General features: G+C 51.3%; 1 long non-coding RNA gene across 1 annotated transcript; it reads left to right on the forward strand.

Moving 5' to 3' along the window:
• The first annotated feature begins 199 nt into the window (after window positions 1-199).
• On the forward strand, window positions 200-21,920 carry LOC137222629 (uncharacterized). Its single transcript, XR_010942528.1, has 3 exons — window positions 200-357; window positions 898-1,012; window positions 21,834-21,920. It is a non-coding gene; the product is annotated as an uncharacterized lncRNA (long non-coding RNA).
• The last annotated feature ends 4,564 nt before the right edge of the window (window positions 21,921-26,484 follow it).

Genomic DNA, 26,484 nt, shown 5'->3' on the forward strand with positions numbered 1-26,484 from the left:
AAAGGACCTTCAGGGACCGAGGGGGGGGTAGGGGCGGGCGAGGACGTAGGCTCAGCCAATGGCAGCGCGGGCGGTGTACGAAGAGTCCAATGGGAGCTGGTCTCCGCGGGGGGGGGGTGGGGGGGAACCTGGGGCGGGGCCAGGCAGCTCTGGGAGATTCCTCCGGAATCGCGAAAGGGGCCGGATGCTGGGGGAGAGCCCAACCCCGGGCCCCGTACAAGAAATGAGAGGAAGGAGAATTAGAGTCAAAAAACAGAGAGAGATGGGGGCCGGGGAGAGAAAGAGAGCCAAAAAGAAAAACAGAACAACCGCGTGGCTCTGGGAAGGCCCCTTTCTACCCCTGGGACTCCGTTTAAAGTACGGCCCCAGAGAACACTTTACAGCAGAAGGACCTGGGAGCCCCTTAAACATGTAGATTGCTATACCTCCCAGACGGGCTGAATCTGACCCAAGGTTGAAGATAAATCTTTCTGGGTTGCGGGTGAGGTTTGTGGCAGTTGCTACGTGGACGGACCCTGGAGACCCCACTAGGGGACTTCCCAGATCCAGCCTCGGTGTCCGTGGGAATAAGCCAGCGAGATACGCAAGAGCCTCCAGGCCGCTAGCGGGTGGGGCAGTGGGGACAGCTGGGGCTCCCGGAGGATGCAGCTGTGAGTCCTGGGAACCGGGCCCAGTAGCAGCTCCCAGCTCCCCTGCTGCTCCATTTCCTCCCTGCATCCCCAACCCTGGGTCCCAGTTGCGGCTGTAGGACCAGGGGGGCCAGAGCAGTCTGGACAACCAATGTATGTCGAGTCCTGCCCTGCATGTGGGGGATACAGAACCCTGGCACAGACCTCGTGAGGCAAAAATAAATGAAATGTCTCTTTATCTCATCCCCCCCTTTTTCTTTTTGGACAGGGTACTGAGGCCCAGAGAGTGGAAGTGACTTGCCTTGAGGACATGCAGGCACAAGTGGCAGGGCCAGGATTCAAACCCAGGAATGTTTGTCCCACCTCCTCCCATCCACAGCCAGGTACTACCCTCTCCTGAGTTCAGGGTTTCTCATCCGGGGCATTATGTATTGGCATTTGGGGTCTATAATTTCTATGCACTGTGACATGGGAATAATAAAACCTACAGGTCCACAAATAATAATGGATAAGGGGAGTTCCCTGGTGGTCCAGTGGTTAGAACTCTACACTTTCACTGCCGAGGGTGCAGGTTCAATCCCTGGTTGAGGAACTAAGATCCCACAAGCCAAAAAAAGTAAAAATAAAAATGAGAAAAATAAAAGAACTAATAAGAAGTGTCCAGGAGGATGTGAAGAAATTAGAACCTTCGTACTTTGTTGGTGGGAATGCAAAATGGTGCCGCTTCTGTGGAAAATAGCTTGGTTGTTCCTCAAAAAAACTAAACGTAGAATTACCATATGATCCAGCAATTCCACTCCTAGATGTATACCCAAAAGAGTTGAAAGCAGGGACTCAGAGAGGTATTTGTACAACAGTGTTGATAGCAGCCTGATTCACAATAGCCAAAAGATGGAAACAATCCAAATGTCCATCAACAGAGGAATGGGTAAACAAAATGTGATCCATCCATACAGTGGAATATAATTCAGCCATAAAAAGGAAGGAAGTGATTCATGCTATAACATGGATGAACCTTGAAAATATAGGTTTAAGATGCCAATCATAAGATGATAAATATTGTGTGATATACTTATATGAGGGACCTCGAATGCACGAATCCACAGACAGAAAGTACAATAGAGGTGACCAGAGGCTGGGGGAGGAGGCGACAGGAATGGAGAGTTAGTGTTTAATGGGGACAGAGTTTGTGTTGGGGTTGATGGAAAAGTTCTGGAGATGGATGGCGGTGATGGTTGTACAACATTGTGAATGCACTTAATGCCGCTGAACTGTACACTTAAAATGGTTACAATGATAAATTTTATTATATATTTACCATAATTTTAGAAAATGAATAATGTAGCATATCGAACCACTGAATTGTATGCTTTAAGTGGGTGAATTGTATGGTATATAAATTATGTCTTGATGAAGCTGTTTTTCTTTTATTTTCTTTTAGAACTTTTGTTTTTATAAATTTATTTTATTTATTTATTTTTGGCTGCGTTGGGTCTTCGTTGCTGCCCGCGGACATTCTCTACTTGCAGCGAACGGGGGCTACTCTTTGTTGCTGTGCGCGGGCTTCTCATTGCGGTGGCTTCTCTTGTTCCACAGGCTCTAGGCTGCAGGCTTCAGTAGTTGTGGCTCGCCGGCTCTAGAGCGCAGGCTCAGTAGTTGTGGCGCACAGGGTTAGTTGCTCCGCGGCATGTGGGATCTTCCCAGACCAGGGCTTAAACCCGTGTCCCCTGCACTGGCAGGCGGATTCTTAACCACTGCGCCACCAGGGAAGCCCTTCTTTTATTTTTTAACTAATATTTATTTGGCTGCGTCGGGTCTTAGTTGCGGCATGCAGGATCTTTTGCTGTGGCTTGCGGGCTTCTCTCTAGTTGTGGCGCGTGGGCTCTAGAGCGCACGGGCTCAGTAGTTGTGGCGAGTGGGCTTAGTTGCCCCGCGGCATGTGGGATCTTAGTTCCCCGATCAGGGATCAAGTCCGAGTCCCCTGCATTGGAAGGCGGATTCTTAACCACTGGACCACCAGGGAAGTTCCAAAGCTGTTTTTCTTTTAAAGTGCCTAGCAGCACATCTGGTAATAATAATAACAATACTGTAGTTAAGATTTACTGGTCGCCTACTACGTGCCAGTGACTGTTAGCACTTTACGTACATTAACTCACCAAATTCTCACAGCAACCCTGCGATGGGGTACAAGCGTCCCATTTCACAGATGACGAAAGTGAGGCTCAGAGGAAGCAACTGACTAGTCTGAGGCCACTCAGCCAGGTCGTGGAAGAGATGGGATTAGAACCTGTAACATTCTGAGTCGGGAGCAATGTGTACAGCTCCTCTAGGTGGTTGGACATCCTTGGGGGTCTCGCTAGGGTGCAGGGGTCTGAAAAACAGACCAGGGGCTCTATCCAGGGTCGGAGGCTCAACTTGGAATTGGGTGCTTAGCCTGAGACCAGGGGCTCGGGGTCTGAAGCTTAGCTCAGAGCTGGGGCTGAGCGCAGCGTCGGGAGCTCTGTCAGGGGTCAGTTTCGGCCGGGCAGCGGGGAGCTGGGTGGGTGCTCTATTCGGAGTGGGGGGCTCCATCGAAGGTCTTGGGGTTCGTAGCTGCGTCGATTCCTGACGTGGCCGGCAGGGAGCGTGCTCTGCCCACAGCCGGGGCCCGCGGCGCCCTAGCTTTCCCGGGAATGGGTCGCCCGGGTGGGCGGGAGATGCAGTGCGGGACAGGGCCCCCAAGTCCAAGTCACCCCAGGCCCTAGACCCATCCAGCGTCACCTGCACCTCGAGATCAGACTTTGCACCGGCGGGGCTGTGTGACTCGGAGCGATCGACCCCCTTCTCTGCGCGTCTTCCTCGCGCCTGCGCAATGGGACCACAGTGGTGGAGGCGGCGGGGGAGATGGTAGGAAAGCCTGTTCTCCAGGAACCTCCGGGAGCCCCTTCTCCCCCGCCTGGCGGCTTCCCCGCAGCCGGAGCTCTTTGCGGACCGATGGTGGCGGTGGCCAGAGCACCACCCTCCCACGCCCCAGGCCCAGGCGTAACTCCCACGTGCCGCGATCCGTCTGTCCCCAGCCCATCTGTCTATCCCCGCAAGACCCTTCCCAAGGCCACTTAAGAAAGGGAGTGGGTGTTCGGGCCCAGACGGGGGACGGGAGAAGGGGGCGAACCTTGTTTGAGCCTCTACCGCGGGCCAGGCCACGAGGTCCCGTGGAACTTTTCCAAAGGCACTGAGCGTGAGGGGCTGTCTTCATCCCGGGATCACGGGCTCAGCCTGGAGTGGGGACCCAGGGCCCGGGCGACCCCCCTCTCCCCCATCATCAGGGAGGCAGAAGGAAAGTGAGGCCGGAAGGTCCTAAGAACAATTTCAGTCCTGTGCCTCCGTCGCCCCCATCCCCACCGTCTCCCTCCTGGTGGCAGCGAAGGAGCGGAGAAGCAAGCCGGCCCCAGCGGGAGGATGTATTTACAAGCGCCAGCCGCGCAGACGCCAGCCGGCCGCCTGCGTGTGGGAGGCGGGAGTCTGCGGGGATAAACGGCCAGGTGTGGGCCTGTGTGCACACGGGTGTATGTGCGGGCGCGTGTGGCTGGGGAGGGGATGGCTGGATCTGCTGCTGCTTCTGAGGGTAGTGAGCACACACACACACACACACACACACACACACCCGCATTCCCAGCAGGAGGAAACTTCACTTCTTGGAGTCTCAGTTGCTTCATCTGGAAGATGGGTGCAGGCAGTTAGAGCACCAGATTCAGAAATTTGTTAAGACTTCAGGGGCACAGCTCTGATGCTCAGCAGAGGCCTGGCACATAAGTCATGTAGTAATCACCTCCAGCTGTGGGAGCCCAGACTAGGCACCTGACCCCACCTGGGAGCCCAGGGTGAGATGACAGCTGAGCTGAGACTTAAAGAAAGAGCAGGAGTCAGCCATGGGAAGAAGCAGGAAGGAGGGTCCCTTTTATTCTTGGCTTACTGACTGATCTTGGGCAGATCATAGGTCCACTCTGAGCCTCTGTTTCCTCATCTGTTAATCAGACTCATGACACCCGCCTTGCAGGGCAGTTGCGAAGACTGACTGAGAGGATACAGGAAGTGCTTAACCCAGTACGAGGATACATTATTATTATTTGTGGGGTTGTGTTCCCTGCCCCCCGGAGCTCCCAAGCTATGGAGAAATAAGGACATTAGAAAGGATTGACGTGCTGATGAAGGAAAGGCACCCCAGGTGTGAGCAAGGGTGCAGAGGTTGGGAAGTTCTGGGGGCTGACAGGGGACAGTGTGTGCCCCCCGATCAGACCACAGGGACCCTCAGGACATCAAACATTGTATATAAAAATCCAGAATTTATCCTGAGGGCAATGGGGAGTGTCAGAGGGTGTTAGAGCCTGGACGAGATTAGAGTATGTACTGGAATATCTCTCTAGTGGCCAGTGTGGGGTGGACAGCAGTGGGCAAGGCTGGAGGTGGGAGGCCAGGGAGGAGGAGGCTGTGGGGAAGGAGAGGAGGTGCCCTGCCATGCCCTGCCCCAGTTGCACCCCCAAGGGGCAGAGGAGAAGCTGTTGGAGATCTTGAGGAGGGTAGACGGTCAGGCAGAGCCAGACTGCAGAGGACCTGGCTGAGCTGTCTTTCCTGGGGGAGATAGTGGGGGTGAGGGCAGTTGGGGGGGTCATTGGCAAGATTCGGAATCCAGATGCTTGCGGACGTGGCTGGAGTTGAGGACAAGGTAAAGGCAAAGGGAGAGTCAAGGGCAGAGTTTCGTGCTGAGCCTGTTTCCTCTGTGACATCCCCACCCCCTCCTGGCCCCAGGCTCCAGGGATCCCAGATCCCACAGCCTCCAGTCTCTCCTGGGGGATGCATCTCCTCTGGATCCCCGCGGGCCACCTGCTTCCCTCTGGGGCTGTGTCAACCCCACATCCAAACAAGCCACCTTCTGGGACTTCCCTGGTTGGGACTCTGTGCTTCCAGTGCAGGGATGCAATGGACGCAGGTTCCATCCCTGGTCAGGGAACTAAGATCCTGCATGCCTGCGGCGGGGCCAAAAAAAAAAAAGAAGCTGCCTTCCTTTACCCAGGGCCCAGAGAGACTGGCTCTGCTCAGTGAGAGGCTAAGAAACTCCCAAGGTCCCCCGCGCTTGCTCAGATCATCACCTGCTCCAAAACCTTTAGCGGCTCTAACAGGCTCTGCCAGACCTTATCCTGGAGCTCCCCGCGCATCACCTCCCCCTCCCCCCACCTGCCACCACCATCACCCTCCCTCCTGACAGTGTTCACCTAGTTTCTCGAGGACGCACTGCCACACCAGTGCTCATGCCATCCCTCCACCCTCAGAACCCTCCTAGCACCCCTCTACGCAGTCGGTGAGACAGCTCTACAAGGGAGTAGGTCTAGCTCCTTTATCACACAGACCCGGCTGTTTCCGGCTCAGGCCCAGGTAATTTCCTATCGGTGGATCAGCCTCAGTTTCCTTTTTTTTTTTTTTTTTTTTGACTGCAGCACATGGCATGTGGGATCTTAGTTCCCCCACCAGGGATCGAACCCGTGCTCCCTGCAGTGGAAGTGCGGAGTCTTAACCACTGGACCTCCAGGGAAGTCCCCAGCCTCAGTTTCTTTTATCTGCTGCCTTCACGGAGCTAACTTCCAGAAAGGCGTGAAACAGGAATGATGCAAATAATTTTAAAATTGCAATCATGCAATTCTAAAAGGCAGTGGACACTCAGTGCAATGTGGGATCCTAGATTGGACCGTGGAACAGAAAAAAGGTGCATTCGTGGAAAAACGGGAGACATCCAAAGGAAGTCTGGAGTGTCCCATCATCTTTTTTTTTTAATAAATTAATTTATTTTATTTATTTATTTTTGGCTGCGTTGGGTCCAGTTGCGGCCAGCGAGGGCTACTCTTCCTTGCGGTGCACAGGTTTCTCATTGCGGTGACTTCTCTTGTTGCGGAGCCCGGGCTCTAGGCGCAGGGGCTTCAGTAGTTGTGGCATTCGGGCTCACTAGTTATGGGATCTTCCGGGACCAGGGCTCGAACCCGTGTTCCCTACATTGGCAGGCAGATTCTTAACCACTGCGCCACCAGGGAAGCCCTGCGTCTGATCATCTTAACGTGCCCACGCTGTTTGTTCATTTGGACGGATGTGCTGAGGTTATGTAAGTTTTTTTGTTTGTTTGTTTTTGCGGTACGCGGGCCTCTCACTGCTGTGGCCCCTCCTGCCGCGGAGCACAGGCTCCGGACGCGCAGGCCCAGTGACCATGGCTCACGGGCCCAGCCGCTCTGCGGCACGTGGGATCCTCCCAGACCGGGGCCCGAACCCGTGTCCCCTGCATCGGCAGGCGGACCCCCAACCACTGCGCCACCAGGGAAGCCCTATTTTTTTTTTTAATAGATCTTTATCGGAGTATAATTGCTTCACAGTGCTGTGCTAGTTTCTGTTGTACAACAAAGTGAATCAGCTATACATATACATATATCCCCATATCTCTTCCCTCTTGCGTCTCCCTCCCTCCCACCCTCTAGGTGGTCACAAAGCACAGAGCTGATCTCCCTGTGCTATGCAGCTGCTTCCCACTAGCTAACTATATACATTCAGTAGTGTATATATGTCGATGCTACTCTCACTTCGCCCCAGCTTCCCCCTCCCACCCTGTGTCCTCAAGTCCACTCTCTATGTCTATGTCTTTATTCCTGCCCTGCAGCTAGGTTCATCAGTACCTTTTTTTTTTTTTTTTTTAGATTCCATATATATGTGTTAGCATACGGTATTTGTTTTTCTCTTTCTGACTTACTTCACTCTGTATGACAGACTCTAGGTCCATCCACCTCACTACAAATAACTCAATTTCATTTCTTTTTATGGCTGAGTAATATTCCTTTGTATATATGTGCCACACCTTCTTTATCCATTCATCTGTCGATTGACATTTAGGTTGCTTCCATGTCCTGGCTATTGTAAATAGTACTACAATGAACATTGTGGTACATGTCTCTTTTTGTATTATGGTTTTCTCAGGATATATGCCCAGTAGTGGGATTGCTGGGTCATGTGGTAGTTCTATTTTTTAACATGAAGGGAAGCTGGGTGAAGAGTAGAAACTCTCTGTACTCTCTTTGCAACTTTTCAGTAAATCTAAACTTATGGGGACTTCCCTGGTGGTCCAGCAGTTAAGATTCCGAGCTCCCAGTGCAGGGGGCCTGGGTTCGATCCCTGGTCAGGGAACTAAGATCCCACATACCGCAACTACTGAGCCCGCGTTCCCCAACGAAGACCCAGAGTAGCCACAATAAATACATAAATAATAAATATTTTAAAATAAATAAATTAAATAAAATACCGCCAAAAGAGAAAAAGAAAGGCAAAGAGCAGGGGATTGTGAGTGTCCAGTGGAAGGAGGGAGGAAGTGGCAGGAGCCCGTGGCATGGCAGGTGGGGGCCTGCAGAGGGACAGTGGCCTGTGTGAGGAAGGCCAGAGAAGTGGTACCAGAGTGAGATAGAAAACTCTCTCTTGAAGCTCAGGGAGAGGATACTATGCTGTCCCCACTCCTGTCCCTGGCACACCTTCAGTTTCAATGCCAGCTGCTCCCCTGGGACCTCCAGACCTTCCCATACCCTCTGATCTGAGTAGTCAATGCCGGGGCCCCTTTGGTGGTTAAGTATCTGACACATGTCCGGCGTGGGGTGTATGTGAGGCAGCAAGTGGCCTGTGTGCACACACGAGGGCCCATGTCTGTGCTGTGCTTCCAAGCTGGCTCCAGCACATGGCTGTTGGCGGTAGGCCTCAGTTCTTTGCCACTTCGGCATCACCAGGGACTGCTTGAGTGTCCTCTCAACATGGCAGCTGGCTTTCCCCAGAATGGATGATCAGAGAGAGAGACAGAGAGAGACAGAGGGAGACAGAGACAGAGAGAGAATGAGCAAAGAGAAAGCCACATGCCTCGTATGTATGACTTCATTTCAGAAGTCACACTGTCACTTCTGCCGTATTCTATTTTTTAGAAGTGAGTCACTCAATACAGCCTACACTCAAGGGGAGGGGAATTAGGCTTCACTTTTTGAAGGTAAGCATGTCAAAGAATGTATGGGCATATTTAAAAATCACCACAACCTCCCAGAGAAACTATCTGCAGCCAGAATCTTGTCTTGGGGTCTGCTTAGCACCCGTGAGAGAACAGAAGATTAGATAAGTAAGGGAAGGCAGCCGATATAGGGTGTGTCACGAGCCAGCTGAGGTTCAGTCATGCTGAGGACTTCTGGGAGACAACAGTGTAGACTATACCACACAGTTGTTCCTCCCCAAGAGTGAGGGAGCTGGGGTATCCATCCTCCAACTTTCAACCTGCATTGCCTGAGGGCTGCTCCCAGGAATATTGGCTCTGGACAGAGAGAAAGCCCCAGGGCAGAGCGTTTTAAGTGTTTGTGAGTGCTGCAGGGATACAGGGCTCTGAGAGCATCTGCTACAGCACACAACTCAGTGAGCCAAGGGGAACCAGCCCTGGGAAATGATTGATAACTATAGGAAAGACATCTCTAAACTGGGGAGACATCAGCTGGGCTCTGCCAAGGGTCAGTCTGCGAGGTCTGTCTGCTTGACACAGAAGTCAATGGAGGACAGTAGAGCCAAGTCAGAGAAGGAGGCTGAGTTCTTGATCAGGGAAGCCCTTGATCAAACTGTGCCTGAAGCCCCTGGACTTTCTAGCTTCTAAAACCTGTGGATCCAGGGCTTCCCTGATGGTGCAGGGATTAAGAATCCGCCTGCCAATGCAGGGGACATGGGTTCGAGCCCTGGTCCGGGAAGATCCCACATGCCACGGAGCAACTAAGCCCATGTGCCACAACTACTGAGCCTGTGCTCTAGAGCCCACGAGCCACAACTACTGAGCCCATGCACCGCATCTAGTGAAGCCCACGCACTCCAGAGCCCGTGCTCTGCAACTAGAGAAGCCACTGCAATGGGAAGCCCCCGCACTGCAACGAAGAGTAGCCCCTGCTCGCTGCAACTAGAGAAAGCCTGCGTGCAGCGACAAAGACCCAACACAGTCAAAAATGATAAACAAATAAATATAAAATAAATTTATAGAACCTGTGGATCCAGCAAAGGACATCTCCTTTCTAGCACTTCATAGGATGTATGCAGGGGTTGTATATGTGGAGGGCAGGAGCTGTGAGTCAGGAAGAAAGTTTCATAGTGCCATAGACCTCTAGAATAAAAAACCTTAAAATTGTATTTATTCATTTCATGTTCACACGATAAACCCCCCATCCCTTTGTGTGTCCAGCCTTGTGCTGGGAGATCAGAGATCCAGAGTGACCTCATTCACCAGACCTGGGCCTCAAAGAGCTCCCAGTCCTGGGGAAAACAGAGCTCTACCTAGACCCTCCTAGCAAAGGGAGGTCTCAGAGCTCAGGCAGCAGAAGGGAGAAGGAGTTTGCCTGTGAAGGTCCTAGTGGGCTGCATGGAATATGGGGCATTGGCACTGGGGTTTTGATGGCTGAATAGGGGTTTTCCAGGAGAAAATAGAAGCAGAGGAGAGTGTTTCAGGAAGAGGGAACATCCCAGGCAAAGGCTTAGAGGTATGAAACCAGCAGTTAACTCACAATGATTGAGTCAGTTGGAGCTGGGTAGGCAGGGGAGGATGGGATTTGAGTTGAAGGATCCACAGGGACCATGAAAATCAGGACCTGAGACTTAATCCCAACACAAAAGGGAGCCACACAGGAGTTCCAGTGGAAGTAGAGCCCTACTGTGAACCCATGATCATTTATTCATTGAACAAACCTTCACCAGATGGGTTCAAATCCCTGCTCTGCCAGCTACCTGCTGTGTGACTCCAGACAAATGATTTGCACTCTCTGAGCCTCAACTGTGTCATCTGTACAGTGAGCAACTATTGTGTGTTAGGCCGGGTATTGGCTGGAGGTACAGTCTCTGGGGACAGAGCTGGGGACAGTCTCTGCCCTTGACAAGGTCACAGCCTAGAAACTGGGGCTGCTGCTGTGAGCCAGGCATTTTATGATGATTTTCTTGTTTCATCTGCCCCATGACCGGGCACAATCACATCCAACGTTCTCCTCCAGGCAGGCCCTGCATTCACATCACCACATCACCCAGAACTTCTCTCATCTCCAGACCTTTGCCCATACTGAGCCTGCTGCCAGGCACCCTTCTTCCTCACCCCTTTACCTGGAGAACTATTCACTCCCCAGGGGTCATCTCAGAAGGAGCTTTCCCTGACCCCCCTCCCCAGGCTGAATCTGGTCCCCCTCTGGGGTTCACAAAGCCCTAGGTGCCCCCCACCACACCTATGGTCCCCCTGTATTTTAGCAGCCCAGCTAAACATCTGCCTTCCCCACAGGACTGAGAGCCCTGGGAGGGCAGAGCTGGGTCTTCCTTGTTCACTGCTGTGTCCCTGGTGCCCAAAACAGGGCTTGGCACACAGTAGGTGCTTACTAAATATTTGCTAAGCAACTTAAGGAGATCTTTCTTGGGACTTCCCTGGCGGTCCAGTGGTTAGGACTCCACACTTCCACTGCAGGGGCCACGGCTTGCATCCCTGGTAAAAAAAAAAAAAAAAGTAGACTTTTCTCTCCACTTGGTGGCTGAGAAAGCAGAAAGGAGTCATCTAGAGAGAGTCAGAGAGAAAGTGAGTTTGAGACAGGATTCTAACCCACACCTGCCTGACTTCCCAGCCTGCTCAGCACTTTCCCACACGTTTTGGGCACTTCCGCGGTCCTCTCTGACTATCCTTCCCTCCATCTGACCAGCCTCTCTGGGGTCCCTTCTGTTTCCCTGAGATCTTCCCCCTCCCCCCCCACAGCTTCCTGCAGAACCCCAGAGAGTCAAGGCAATCTGGGAGGGCTTCCTGCAGGAGGGAGCTCCCAGGCAGTGAGGTGTGTTGCGTCTTACAGCCTGTGAAGTGTGATGTTCCCGGTGGTTTGCTCATCCTCACCTCTCCCAGAGGCACAAAGCGCAGGTGGGAAATCTATTTCCATGGCTGTCCTCACACTCACCCGTCTGTCTTGCTGATTTCATCGGGGCCTGAGCATGGGGTGCTGCTGACCTCATCCTCCCACCTTAGGGAGAGTGTGTCAGCAGAACCCTGACACCCTAAAATAATAACTCAGTAGCAGCACACCCAGTCAGAATCTGGGGCAAAGGCACCATCTGTGTGTTATCGCAGAGTCCCTGCTGCAGCCCCAGGAAGAAGGAGTTGTTAAGGTCCATCTTTAGCAGGTAAGGAAACTGATCTCAGAGAGGGAATTCACTTGCCCAGGGACATACAGCGAGTGAGAGACAAGAGCTGGGACTGGTCTCCCCTCGGCCATTGCACTCCCTATTCAGTGCATTCTCCCTGTGGCAGCTAGAGGGCGTCAGTGAGCACCTGAGTCAGGTCTGGCCTCTCCCCAGCCCACAGCCCTCCAGGGTTCCCACCTCCCTGGGGATAAAAGCCCATGTCTTCTCCCTGCCCTCCCCTCCTCCCTCTCTCCCCCTCGCTCACTCTGCTTCAGACACAGGGGCCTCCTCGCTGTTCCTCCAACATGCTAGGCACAGTCCTGTGCCCCAGGGTCTTTGCACAGGCCTTTCCCTCTGCCTGGGATGCTGTTTCCTGAATATCTTCGTAGGGCTTCTTCTCATCAGCTGCCGGCAAGGAGGGTCGGGGAGGCTCCTGCTCACAAATGGGTGAAGGTATGGAAATGATGAAACACCTTCTGCTGCCTTCACCCCTCCCCTCCTGGGGAAAGACCTTCAGCCCACCAGTGGGTTGTGGTCATGGGAAGTCCTTCCTTTTTCCCGGGCCTCTGTTTCTCAGTCTGTAAAGTTAACAGGTGACATTTCACAAACTTGTGCCAATGATTTTTTACATGTTCCGTTTTCCCCACACCTGTAATTAATTAATATTTTCCTTTAAACCTGCTCACATCTGGAACATCAATGCCCATAGGGGTTTTTGAAAGTCCTTTTCTCTTGGTTTTTGTTTTTTTTTTAAATAAATTTATTTATTTTATTTTTGGCTGCATTGGGTCTTTGTTGCTGTGCATGGGATTTTCTCTAATTGCGGTGAGCGGGGGCTACTCTTCGTTGCGGTGCACGGGCTTCTTGTTGCGGTGGCTTCTCTTGTTGCGGAGCACGGGCTCTAGGCATGTGGGCTCAGTAGTTGTGTCTCGCGGGCTCTAGAGTGCAGGCTCAGGAGTTGTGGCGCACGGGCTTAGTTGCTCCGCGACATGTGGGATCTTCCCGGACCAGGGCTCGAACCCGTGTCCTCTGCACTGGCAGGCGGATTCTTAACCACTGCGCCACCAGGGAAGTCCTTTTCTCGTAATCACAAACGTGAAAGAAAAATCAGCATTTCTCATCGTAGATAGAAGGTAACTGAAAAAACAATTTGATCTGAATCTCACTGGTTACTGCCGCCTGCAGAGGCACTGATCCTGTGATGGGATTCACGGGTAGAAAAGGCATTACAGACACCCTGTCCCCCAGGACCCAGCTGAGACTTGGGGAAGATGGAAATGACATTTAAGAAGAGTCTCTTTGCAACTGGAGTTCAAGGTTATTTCACACCCTGCCGAGCACCCTCCGAAGTCATGTTATTTGTGAACAAGGGGCATGCACCTTTTGGCAACACTGGCCACAAGATTCTAGGGCCAGGTGTCGAGATGTCACCCCCTCAGGCAGACCCTCCCCGGTAGCCAACACCAGGTATTCTGTCTGCTTCACTGAATGTGTTTCCTCTCTGTCTCTCTCACTAGAACTTATGTTTCATGAAGGCCAGAATGATTGTCTGCCTGCCACACCTAGGACAGCTTGGCATACAGTAGGCACTCAATAAGTGTTTGTGGAATGAACGAATTTATCCATGTCGGCATCTCTTTGTGGTTGGCAGAATTATAATTCCCCCTCAAAAAAGATATCCATGTCCTAATCCCCAGAACTTCTGCGTATGTCACCTTACGTGACAAAAGCGACTTTGCAGGTGCAATTAAGTTAAGAACCTTGAGATGGCGAGGTGATCCAGGATTAACCGGGTGGGCTCAATGTCATCCCAAGGGTAATTATAAGAGGGAGGCAGAAACGCCAGAGTCTGAGAACGAGATGTGACAACAGAAGCAAAAAGACGAAGTGAGAAAGATAATAACAGCTTGAGAAGGACTTGACCAGCCTTGGCTGGCTTTGAAGTTGGAGAAAGAGGCCGTGGACCAAGGAATGCAGGCAGCCTCTAGAAGCTGGAAAAGGCAGGAAATGGGTTCTTCCCTAGAGCCTCCAGAAGGAGTGAAATCCTCAACTTCAGCTCAGGAGCGTTCAGGATGGAACCCAAGGGGGAGAGAGGCTAAGTCAGGACCCCTAAGAGCTCCACCCAGATGGGATCAGCACTCAGCTGGTATCTGCTGGGTGCCTACTGTGTGCCAGGCACCGTTCTGGATGCTGGGGATGCAGCAGTGGAAGAAACACATAAATCCCTGCCCTCATGGAGCTGACATTCCAGTGGGGAAGACGTACAATAAACAATCCAATAAAATGCATAGTATGATGGCAAGTGGTAAGTTCTCTCACCAAACATGAAGCAGGTTGCTAGAGGGACAGGGTGTCCATGGAAGGATTCTCTGAGGAGGTGACATTTGAGCAGAGACCTAAAGGAAGTGAGGAGGGAGCTGTGTGGATATCTGCGGAAAGAGTGGTACAGGCAGAGGCAACAGCATGTGCAAAGGCCCTGAGGCATTAACTCTGGTGAGCTGTTGTTTTGGGGACAGATGGGAGACGATGGGAGAAGAATTGATTCATCCATCCAGTGACCCAGCGATTCCATTTTTTTTTTTTTTTTTTTTTTTTTTGCGGTACGCGGGCCTCTCACTGTTGTGGCCTCTCCCGTTGCGGAGCACAGGCTCCGGACGCGCAGGCTCAGCGGCCATGGCTCACGGGCCCAGCCGCTCCACGGCATGTGGGATCCTCCCGGACCGGGGCACGAACCCGTGTCCCCTGCATCGGCAGGCGGACACTCAACCACTGCGCCACCAGGGAAGCCCCAGCGATTCCATTTTTAATCATAGTCCTTAGAGAAATACTTTGCCTAGTGCATAAAGAGTTATGTAAAGACTGCTCACAGCAGCAGTGTTTGTAAAATTAAAAACCAGGAATTGACCTAAAAATCCCTTGAGAGAACAGGCGAGTAAATTAAGGCATATTCAAACAATGGAACAGTGTAGAACAGTCAAAAAGGACGTAGTTAGATCTATACAGTAATAATTTCTAACATTTATTGAGCACCTACAATGACCAGGTACTGTGCTAAGCACTCTGTGTGTGATAACAAATAGCATCCCTTAGAAAACGACCCTAAAACAACTACTGAAAAGTACCTGCTAGGGACTTCCCTGTTGGTGCAGTGGTTAAGAATCTGCCTGCCAATGCTGGGGACATGGGTTCAAGTCCTGGTCTGGGAAGATTCCACATGCAGCAGAGCAACTAAGCCTGTGCGCCATAATTACTGAGCCTGCGCTCTAGAGCCCTTGAGCCACAACTACTGAAGCCCGCGTGCCTGTGCTCCGCAACAAGAGAAGCCACCGTGATGAGAAGCCAGCGCACCGCAACGAAGAGCTCGCAGCAACTAGAGAAAGGCCGTGCGCAGCAACAAAAGACCCAACACAACCAAAAATAAATAAGTTTTAAAAAAATAAGTAAAATTTTTAAAAAAATGTATCTGCTAAAAAGAGAGTATTAGTACCTGTATTTTCCAAATGTGGGAGTTTTAAAATATGTCCATGAATTCTTTGACAATTTCTTCAAGGAGATGGAGACTAATTCTCCTTTTCTGGAGGGTGGGCTGGACTTAGTGACTGGCTTTATTTTTTTTTTAATTATTTACTTTTTGGTGCTGCGTTGGATCTTTTCTGCGTGAGGGCTTTCTCTAGTTGTGGCGAGCGGGGGCGATTCTTCGTTGCAGAGCGCAGGCTTCTCATTGCGGTGGCTTCTCTTGTTGTGGACCACAGGCGTGTGGGCTGCAGTAGTTGTGGCATGCGGGCTCAGTAGTTGTGGCTCACGGGCTCTAGAGCGCAGGCTCAGTAGTTGTGGCGCACGGGCTTGGTTGCTCCGTGGCATGTGGGATCTTCCCAGACCAGGGCTCGAACCCGTGTCCCCTGCATTGGCAGGCAGATTCTTAACCACTGCGCCACAAGGGAAATCCCCCAACCAATGTCTTGACTGCAACTTCATGAGAGACCCCAAGCCAGAACCATCCGGCTAAACCACTCTCAGATTTCTGACCCTTAGAAATGAGATGATAACTGTTTTTGTTGCTGTTGTTGAATTTATTTATTTATTTATTTGGCTGTGCTGGGTCTTAGTTGTGGCATGCGGGATCTTTGTTGCTGCCTGCGAGATCTTCCTCATGGCATGTGAGATCTTTTTAGTTGCAGTATGCAGGATATTTAGTTGCGGCATGTGGGATCTAGTTCCTTGACCAGGGATCGAATCCGGGCCCCTTGCATTGGGAGCATGGAGTCTTAACCAGTGGACCACCAGAGAAGTCCCGATAATAAGTGTTTGCTTTTTCAAACTGTTAAGTTTTAGAGTATTTTGTTATTCTGAAATAGGGAGGAAACTGAGGCACAGAGAATCTAAGTAACTTTCTCAAAGTCACAGAGCCTTCACATGGCAGAGCTTGAATTCGAACCCAGGCAGTCAAAAATACAACATTGGGTGAAAAAAATAAGTTGCAGAATTATATACACCATGAGTACATTAATGTCTTTTTTTTTTTTCCGCACCACGAGACTTGTGGGATCTTAGTTCCCTGACCAGGGATTGAACCCCGGCCACGAAAGCAGTGAAAGTGCGGAGTCCTAACCACTGGACCTCCAGGGAATTCCCTGTATTTTTTTTTTTTAATGCACAAAATAATCCTGTTCACTGTTCATGGATATATGTGCTTGAGAGAATGTACATATATAAACTTTCTAACATATTGTTTGTTTCTTAAAAAGATGAAAAAGACCTGAAGTAAATATGACAGGTGTTAACCATTTGTTGTCAGCCCTGGGTGGAAGATACACAGGTGTTTGCTATATTCGTCTTTGCACTTTTCTCTCTTTTTCACTTTTTAAAATAAATTTATTTGTTTATTTATTTATCTGTTTATTTTTGGCTGCTTTGGGTCTTCGTTGCTGCGTGCGGGCTTTCTCTAGTTGCAGTGAGCGGGGGCTACTCTTCGTTGCGGTGCGCGGGCTTCTCATTGCGGTGGCTTCTCTTGTTGCGGAGCATGGGCTCTAGGCGCACGGGCTTCAGTAGTTGTGGCTCGTGGGCTCTAGAAGCGCAGGCTCAGTAGTTGTGACGCACGGGCTTAGTTGCTGCGCGGCATGTGGGATCTTCCCAGACCAGGGCTCGAACCTGTGTCCCCTGCATTGGCAGGCGGATTCTTTTTTTTTTTTTTTAATTAATTAATTTAATTTTGGCTGTGTTGGGTCTTCATTTCTGTGAGAGGGCTTTCTCTAGTTGCGGCAAGCAGGGACCACTCTTCATCGCGGTGCGCAGGCCTCTCACTATCACGGCCTCTCTTGTTGCGGAGCACAGGCTCCGGACGCTCAGGCTCAGTAGTTGTGGCTCACGGGCCTAGTTGCTCCGCGGCATGTGGGATCCTCCCAGACCAGGGCTCGAACCCGTGTCCCCTGCACTGGCAGGCAGATTCTCAACCACTGCGTCACCAGGGGAGCCCTGGCAGGCAGATTCTTAACCACCGCGCCACTAGGGAAGCCCTCTCTCTTCTTCACTTTTCTCAAAATTAAAAATAAATGATTATAAGGACGAGAGAAAGTCAGTCGTGGAGGACTTAAATAGGTGCAGAGGAAGTGGGAGGGCGTTCCAGCAGAGGCACCAGCTTCACAAAGACCTGGAAACATGGGTGAGCTTGGTCTTTTCAGGAAATGAGGAAACCTAGAACGACCATACTACACCCTGGTGGCACATTTGAATTATGTACCCAGCCCCCACTTCAGACCAATGAACTCAGAATCTCAGGGCAGGCAGGGACAGGGTGGAAAGGTGGTGGCAGGATTTAATAGCTCCCCAGGTGATTCAAATAGGCACACAGTGTCAGGAACCATTCGATACATGGTCCAGTGCAGTAGCCACTCAATACATGTTTGCTGAGTGGTAAATGAATTATTTGGGGAGAGTCGTAGAGAAGGTGAGGGGGATGGGCGGGCCTTGGCCAGACTGTCGTTTGGACTTGGGAGTGGTTGGGCACCCAAGATCCAGTTCCCTTAATTGTACCTAAAGAATTGCCATCGTTAGCCTCAGAAAATTCCATGTGATGATAAGTGCTATCAAGAAAATGCAAGAAGATGATGGGACAGGAAGCAGTTGAGCAGCTTTTGGAGCCAGCTGGTCAGGGAGAGCTTCTTGGAGGAGGTGACATTTAAGTTGACACCTGAAGGGTGAGCTGACCCTAGAGATGTGTGGGAAAGGTGTGCCAGGCAACAGGAAACAGCAAGGGTGGAGGCCCTGAGGAGGTGACAAACATATAAACGGGTGGTTGCAGGACAGGGTGACCAGGACTGTGATGGGGGACTCCAGAGGTGGCAATTCAGCCCTGTCACTCCTCAGCAAAAATGCCCCTCTCCCTCCGCTCCCCTTCCCCTCCCCCCCCATCCCTGAGAGAAACAGCACCTGAATAGACGCATTTATTTTATTTTTTTTCCAAGGGGAGAGAGAGTGAACACGATCACCCTACATCCATCTGATTTTAAATTTAGCCCAGTGCACATGGAACTCAGTTCGGGAAAAACAAGAAGTTATAAAAATATAATTCCATTTTTCATCACGGGCAGCGGCAGAGGGAGTGGGGCAGGGAGAGATGGAGAGGTGGGATTTGGAGGGTGAGGAAGATGTAAAACTCCCAGGGCAGCTACAGAGCCTGAGCTGCTGTGATAGGAGACTTCTGGGGGTCCCATCCTGGGCCCCCCACCTCCTCCAGTCCTGCCCCCTGACAGCGCTGTCCCCGCACAGCCATAACCAGAACGACCAAGCTAAAACCCAGATTCATCCCATCCCACGCTGCCCCCAAACGCCCATGGCTCCCCACCGCCCTGTCAGCGAAACGCAAACTCCTCTCTCCCCGCCCCACACTGTGCTCCCGCCCAGAAAAACCGCCTTCCAGCCCGAAGAAGTCACGTGTGCTGGCTTAGTCATCTCTGGCGGCACAAGAAATGACCCCAAACGTAAAAACTGCAAGCAGCACACGTCACTACCCATAGATCCTGTGGGTCAGGAACCCAGCGCTGCTTAGCTGGGTGCCTTGCTTCGGAATCTCATGAGACCACGTTCAGGGAGACATCTGGGGTCGCGGTCTCATCTGCAGGTGCAACTAGGGCAGGCTGGGCTGTCCAGTCTGCTCAGGTGCTGTTGGTGGTGTTCAGTGTCTTGACAGATGGCCTTCTCCATCAGGGTGAGCTTGTGGAGAGAGAGAGAGAGAGAGAGAGAGAGAGAGAGAGAGAGAGGGAGGGAGGAACAGCAAAAAGGAATTTACAATCTCATGTAAATTAATTAACCTCAGAAGTAACATCCCATTACTTTTGCTATATTCTATTGTTTAGAAGTGAGTCAGACGCCCCATCACACCCAGTTGGAGGGGATTACACAGGGTGTGATAGAGCAAGAGGTGGGGATGCTTGGAGGGCCATCCTAGAGCTGGGGCTTCATTAAGGATATCACTTTAGGCTCACACTGTGGAATACTACACAGCTGTTAAAAGTGTTATGGAGTTTTAATTTAGACCATTATCCTGTTACTGTTGAAAAATGTCTATATATACGTTGAAAAAATGTCAGCACCCTGCTGAAACTCCTGAATATCAACTATTTTTTCTTAAATGCCACCCCCATCCCCCACCCCAGACCCTGAGACATCAGTGGTCTTGACCTTGTCTCTCAACTTCATCTTTTTTTTTTTTAATATTTAATTAATTTATTTATTTTGGCTGCTCTGGGTCTTAGTTGTGGCACACGGGCTCTTTAGTTGCAGCATTCAGACTCCTTAGTTGCAGCATGCGGACTCAGTTGTGGCATGCATGCAGGATCTAGTTCCCTGATCAGGGATCGAACCCAGGCCCCCTGCATTGGGAGCACAGAGTCTTACTCACTGGACCACCAGGGAAGTCCCTCTCAGCTTCATCTTTATTGCTAGGCAACCCAATGCTCTTCACTGTCTCCTCCAGCCCCCCAATCCACACTCGTTTCTTGGGGTAGAATAGACTAGCTTGTCCCACCAGCCCGCCTCCTCCCCACACCCAGCCCCTGAACCCCCGGCCACATTTTCTGAACCAAATTGGCCTCTGGACGAGGGTCCCAAAGCAAGCCGGCCCCCTCCCTCATCCCCCTCCACCTCTTGGTATCATCCAAGTCCACAGCAGTCCCCCGGTCCCCCGACTCCATCTTTCACATGTTCTAAGCACTTTCTCTGTGCCAGTTTGCTTAATTATCACCCAGCGAGGTGCCACTGGGTCCCCCTACAGATGAGGAAGCTGAACTGTCAAGGGGGGCACAGCAAGTGAGGACTGCTGGGACTCACACCTGAAGCCACAGGGGGTCCCAGGCCAGGCGCTGTGTGACCTTGGGGAGGCCCCTTTCCCTCTCTGGTCCCCCCACCCCCACTCCCAGCCAGGCAGGGAGAAGGTGAGGCCACAGGATACATTTCAATTTTGCCTCCCAGCTCTCAGTTGAGTACCTGGGGAGGTGGGGAGCAGATGGAGGGACCCAGAAATAGAGGGGGGTGCCCAGCCTGGTAGAGAAGGGGAATGTGGAGCTCAGAGACACGCAGCACTGGGGGAGGGTGCCCAGCACATCTGAGATCCCTGCTAACAAAAACTGAAGTAGAATGTCAGAGGAGGGACTTCCCTGGTGGCACAGCGGTTAAGAATCCACCTGTCAATGCAAAGGACACGGGTTCATGCCCTGGTCTGGGAAGATCCCACATGCCACGGAGCAACTAAGCCCGTGCGCCACAACTACTGAGCCTGTGTTCTAGAGCCTGCGAGCCACAACTAGTGAGCCTGAGTGCCGCAACTACTGAAGCCCACGCGCCTGGAGCCTGTGCTCAGCAACAAGAGAAGACACCACGATGAGAAGCCCGCGCACCGCAACAAAGAGTAGCCCCCGCTCGCTGCAACTAGAGAAAGCCTGCATGCAGCAATGAAGACCCAACGCTGCCAAAAATAAATAGTTAAAAAAACAGTTAACAATTTCTTTAAAAAAAAGTCAGAGGAGAGGCAAAGAGATGGGGGAGAACAGACCATCTCCCCACCTGTGACCAGTGACAGAGGGGTGTGGGTCCCCAGTGGCGTGGGGAGGGGAGAAAAGAGAAGAGGAGAGTGAAGGAGGTGCAGTGGGGAGGGAAACTGGAAAGGCGGACCAGAGTAGGGGATGAAGGAGGGAGTGAGAGGGCAGGGAGGGGGCTGAGAAGGAGGGAAGTTGTGGGAGGGAGGGAGAGAGGCAGTGAATGCAGCGGGTGCCTCATGGGACGGACAGAGACAAAAGGAGACCCACACAGATAGAGGGAGAGAGACACAGACACACAGAGACACACTAGGGATCAGAGATAGACACGGATAAGGAGAGATGGAGAGAGATCAGGGAGAGAGACCTGGCCAGCCTCAGACTCAGAGGGATATTCAGATCATAAATGTTTCAACAGCTGTTTTGTCTTTTTTACCAGCTATCTTTGGGTACCTGCGCAGGTACTGGAGCCCAGGTGGTCTCCCACAGACCAACCCCCAGGCCTCATGGTCAGGCTGGGGTGGAGGGGAGCTGAAGCTGGGGGTGGATGTTGGCCAGAGGGGAACAGGGAGAGGAGGCTCTGGTTTGTGTGGGAGAATTAAGGCTGCACTGAAAGGGGCTTGGAGCAGGGGCATTAAAGGGTGAATAAGTGACCAATCACTAAGAAGAAAATACTTTGGGGAAAGGTATTTCTGGCAGAACAGCATGTGCAAAGGCCCTGAGGCAGCACCGTGCCTGGTGTGTTGGAGGAACAGTGAGGAGGCCTGTGTTTGGAGCAGAGTGAGCAAAGGGGAGAGAGGGAGGAGGGGAGGGCAGGGAGGGGATGGGGCAGGTCATGCAGGACCCTGTAGGCCACAGGGAAGACTTGAGCTTTTTATCTCAAAGGAGGTGGGAGCTCTGGAGGGCTGTGGGTAGAAGTAGGATGGATCTGGCTCAGATTTTAAATCGATCATTCTGAATTCTTCCACAGAAGAAAAACAAAAATCTCAGGCCAAAGTGACAAAACATTAACTGTGTTCATTAACTGAGGTTGGTTCTTATGTGATGGTATTCTCCGGACTTTATGTTTAAAAATAGAAAAAGGGCTTCCCTGGTGGCGCAGTGGTTGAGAGTCCGCCTGCCGATGCAGGGGACACGGGTTCGTGCCCCGGTCCGGGAAGATCCCACATGCCGCAGAGCGGCTGGGCCCGTGAGCCATGGCCGCTGAGCCTGCACGTCCGGAGCCTGTGCTCCGCAACCGGAGAGGCCACAACAGTGAGAGGCCCACGTACTGCAAAAAATAATAATAATAAAAGAAAAATAATAAAATAAAATAAAAAGAGAAAAAAAGTTTCCAAATATAAATAAATTAATAAATGAACAAGGACAAGTTGAATTTGATTGGTGGTCTTCAACTCCAGCCCCAGCTGGACCCATTGACTGGACATCCAGGCCTCCCTCTGACCTGCACATTTGGCCCTTTCCTGGGGCTGGGCACCCACATTGCTGCTCCCTCACCTTGAGCCTTTCTGGCAGGGAGCCTAGCTTCTTCCCTGAACTCAACGACGGAATTCCTCGGCTCTGAAAGCCTAATTGTGCGTGAAATCCAATCGAATTATCAGGCCCTGATGAGCAATTCCCAAGATTATTTAGCTCAGTGAAGTAAATAATGACATTAGCATCTCCTGTGAGCTCCTGGAGCCCCCACTGCCCCCCTTCAGTCCCGCATTCTAGTTCCCAGCATGGTCTTTTGCCTGAATGGTGGGAACAAAGATGTGGGGTGGGGCTCAAAATCCTTAGATGTTAGTGCAGGAGGGACTCAACACTTTCCTACAGATGGGGAAACTGAGGCCCAAAGCAGGACCTGTCACACAGAGAGTTAGGGCCTCTGGAATCCATCCCCACCTCTTTGGCCATTCCTGCAAGCATTGATGACCCACATGGGCAAACCTCCCTCACTTCTTTCCTTGGGTGTGCCAAGGCAGGACTCAAATACCAGCAAGAGTGACATGCTGTGTGTGTGTGTGTGTGTGTGTGTGTGTGTGTGTGTGTGTGTGTGTGTGTGTTGGGGAGAGGGTGGGGAAGGCTATGGTGTGCCTGACCCTAAGATTTGTCTTGTTGAGAGAGGTAAAGAGACACGGATTAACTTTCTGCTATGATAAGCTAAGTATGCATGTTTTTTTAAAAGAAGTATTATATGAATGACTACTGAGAGGATAGAAATAGAATGAATAATTTCCAAATCACTAGAGGGAATAAAAAGGAAATAAAGGAAATCCACAAATTCAGCAGAACGTTGAAGAGAAGGTAAAAAGGAAGCAACGGAAAAAAATCACGTTGAACAGAAAACACAGTAAAAGAAGGTGATGGGAATATATCGAAATACGTCTGTAAATGCAATAAATATAAATGGATTAAACCCACTACTTGAAAGACATAGACTCTCAAGTTAGATGCATACAAACAGAAACAAAGAAACAAAATCCATCTCTAGGGCTTCCCTGGTGGCGCAGTGGTTGAGAGTCCGCCTGCCGATGCAGGGGACACGGGTTCCTGCCCCGGTCCGGGAAGATCCCACATGCTGTGGAGCGGCTGGGCCCGTGAGCCATGGCCGCTGAGCCTGCGCGTCCGGAGCCTGTACTCCACAACGGGAGAGGCCACAGCAGCGAGAGGCCCGCGTACCGCAAAAAAAAAAAAAAATCCATCTCTGTTCTTTGGAGGACACACCTAAAACAGAATGCTATATCATTGACAAATAACTTGCAAGGAAAAAAGAAAAAGACGTAAAGAGAAATCAACCAATTATGTGTGTAGATCTTATTTGGATCCTGCTTCAAACTGTAGGGAAAGAATTATGACACTTTTTATATAATTGGAAATTTAAAGACCTGTGGAATATTTGATGATATTATGGAAGTATTAATTTTTTAACTAAGATAATTAAATTATCTTTAATTAAGATAATGAGTCCTTATCTTTTAGAGACACAAACTGATCTATGTCTGTATACATTATATGATTCTGGAATTTTCTTCAAAATAATACCAAGAGAGATGAAACAAGATCAATAATTAATTGATAAATTTTTGACATTGATGATGGGTACATGGGGTTTCATTGTATTATTTTCTCCACTTTTATACACGTTTGAAATGTCCCATAATAAAGTGTTAAAAGAAAAAAAAAGGATGATGCAGATAAGGTTAAATGTCAAAGAATAGAAAAAGACTTACCAGGAAAATATGAACGCCCCTCAAAAGAGCACTCAGAATAATAAACCAGTTCCACCTCTGCATGGGTGGACCCTTACTAACATCATATTCCCTTCATCAGTTCTTTTTTTTTTTAATTTATTTAATTATTTATTTACGGCTGCGTTGGATCTTTGTTGCTGTGCGCAGGCTTTCTCTAGTTGCGGCAAGCCGGGCTACTCTTCGTTGCAGTGCGCGGGCTTCTCATTGCGGTGGCTTCTCTTGTTGCAGAGCACAGGCCCTAGGCATGCAGGCTAAAGTAGTTGTGGCTTGCGGGCTCTAGAGCTCAGGCTCAGTAGTTGTGGCACACATGGGCTTAGTTGTTCCACAGCATGTGGGATCTTCCCGGACCAGGGCTTGAACCCATGTCCCCTGCATTGGCAGGCGGATTCTTAACCACTGCGCCACCAGGGAAGCTCCTCCTTCATCAGTTCTTAAAAAGAATCCCTTCTCTTGTTCTGACCCCAGGCCCTTTGCATATGCTATACCCCCTGCCTAGACCACGTTCTCTCCTCTTCCCACTCTTACTCAGCCTTCAGGTCTCAACTTCAATAGCCCCTGCTCTAAGAAGCCTTCCTTGATCCCCTGACTGTGCCAGGTGCCTCATCTGCACCCCCCCAAATGCCTGGATGTCCTGCATCAGGACCTTCGCCACCCTAAGTTGTAATTGCTTGGTTTCGAGTCTGTCCCTCCCATGGGACTGTGAGCCCCATGAAGACAGGGCCCCAATCAGTCTTAGCCACCACAGTGAACCCAGGACCCCCAGCATGGGGCCTGGCACACAGTAGGTGTTTGGTACATATTTTCTAGGTGAATGAACCTGTACCCCTCAACAACCCCTCCCCATCTTTAGGCCTGAGTTTCCTCTCCTGTAAAATGGAGGGAAACCCTCCCAAGCAGGCTTAGGGTGGGGTGTGCCAGAGAAGGGAAGGAAAGCACCCAGGGGGTCACACCCGGGGGAAGCATCATGAGTGTGGCGTCCCCAGCTCAGTTCGGGCCTGGGTGGTGGAGACCGCCCCCATTTTAGGAGCACATGTGTCCCTGTCTCTGGGACCCAGCTCTGGCTGAGTGGGGATCAGGGTCCTGGTTCTGATCAGGAGGGTCTCACAGCTGAGCCCACGGCCTCTGCAGTGGGGAGACCTGATGTTAGGGACTGTGGCCCCTCAAGGAGGGGTCTCGAGTAGCAGCTAGGGGAGTGGGGGGCAGGTAAGCCGGGCAGGACCAGAGCCCTTGGCCCAGAGGGGACAAGTGAGAGGATGGGCTGGGAGCCTCTAACACACTTCTCTCTGTCCCTCTGTCTCCTTCTATCTCTGTCTCTGTCCCTCTCTGTCTCTCTCAGTCTCTCTCTGAGTCCCTCTCTCTGCGCCTCTCTCTCTCTGGGGCTCAATCCCAGTCTCTCTGTCTCTCTGTGCCTCCTTTATCTCTGACTATCTTTGTGTCTCTGTCTCTGTCACTATCTGTGTGTCTCTCAATGTTCTTTCCCTCTGTCTCTCCTCACCTCCTCCATCACTCCTACCCCTGGTTCTGCTTCTCTCTACCCACCCCCATTTTGGTTCACACAGAGACCCCTCCCCGCCTTGGCCCTGCCTTCACTCCAGAGAGGGGCGGGTGAGCACGCTGCCCTCTGGTCCAGTGTCCTGCTGGCCCGACCAGCTCTCTGACCAACCCCTTCTCTCCCTCACTGCTTCCCCATCTTGATTCCCAGGGGGGTTCCCTCCTGCAGAAGCACCATCTCCACCAGCACTTTCCCTCCCGCTGCTCCCACACCTCTAATTGTTGCTGCTGCTGCTGCCCAAGGCTGCACAGTGAAGAACCACAGTCTGGTCCCCTGGTCTCTCCCATCCCTCACTTTGCCCCAGGCCCTTGGAACAATGGAGAATCAAATGTTTTCTCTCTTTTCCAGACAAGGCATGAAAAACTCCCTCTCCATGTGGAGAGACCAAGGCCCTGTAACCTGGCCCTCGAGGGCAGGCCTGGTACACAGCGGCTGCTTCATAATCATTCGCTGGTTAGATACTTATTGAGCACCTACTGTGTGCCAGGCCGTATTCTAGGCATAGGGAATGCTGTGGGGGTCCAAGATGGACAGAATTCCTGCCCTCCAAGAGGTGAACTTCAAGAGCAGGAGACACACCAAAGTCAAACAGTCCCCCGCACCCCACCCCCGCTGCCCCCAAACAAATTCATGCCCACCTGGAACCTTGGAATGGGACCTTACCAGCAACTGGGGTCTTTGCAGATGTAATTAAGGATCTTGAGATGAAATCATCCTGGATTTAGGGTGGGCCCTAAATCCAGTGACCAGTGTGTTTATGAGAAAGGACAGGCTGATTAGGACACACAGGGAAGACAGCCATGTGATCATGGACGCAGAGGTTGGGGTGACGCGGC

The sequence above is a fragment of the Pseudorca crassidens genome, chromosome 3, assembly GCF_039906515.1.
Source record: "Pseudorca crassidens isolate mPseCra1 chromosome 3, mPseCra1.hap1, whole genome shotgun sequence".
Taxonomy (NCBI): Eukaryota; Metazoa; Chordata; class Mammalia; order Artiodactyla; family Delphinidae; genus Pseudorca; species Pseudorca crassidens.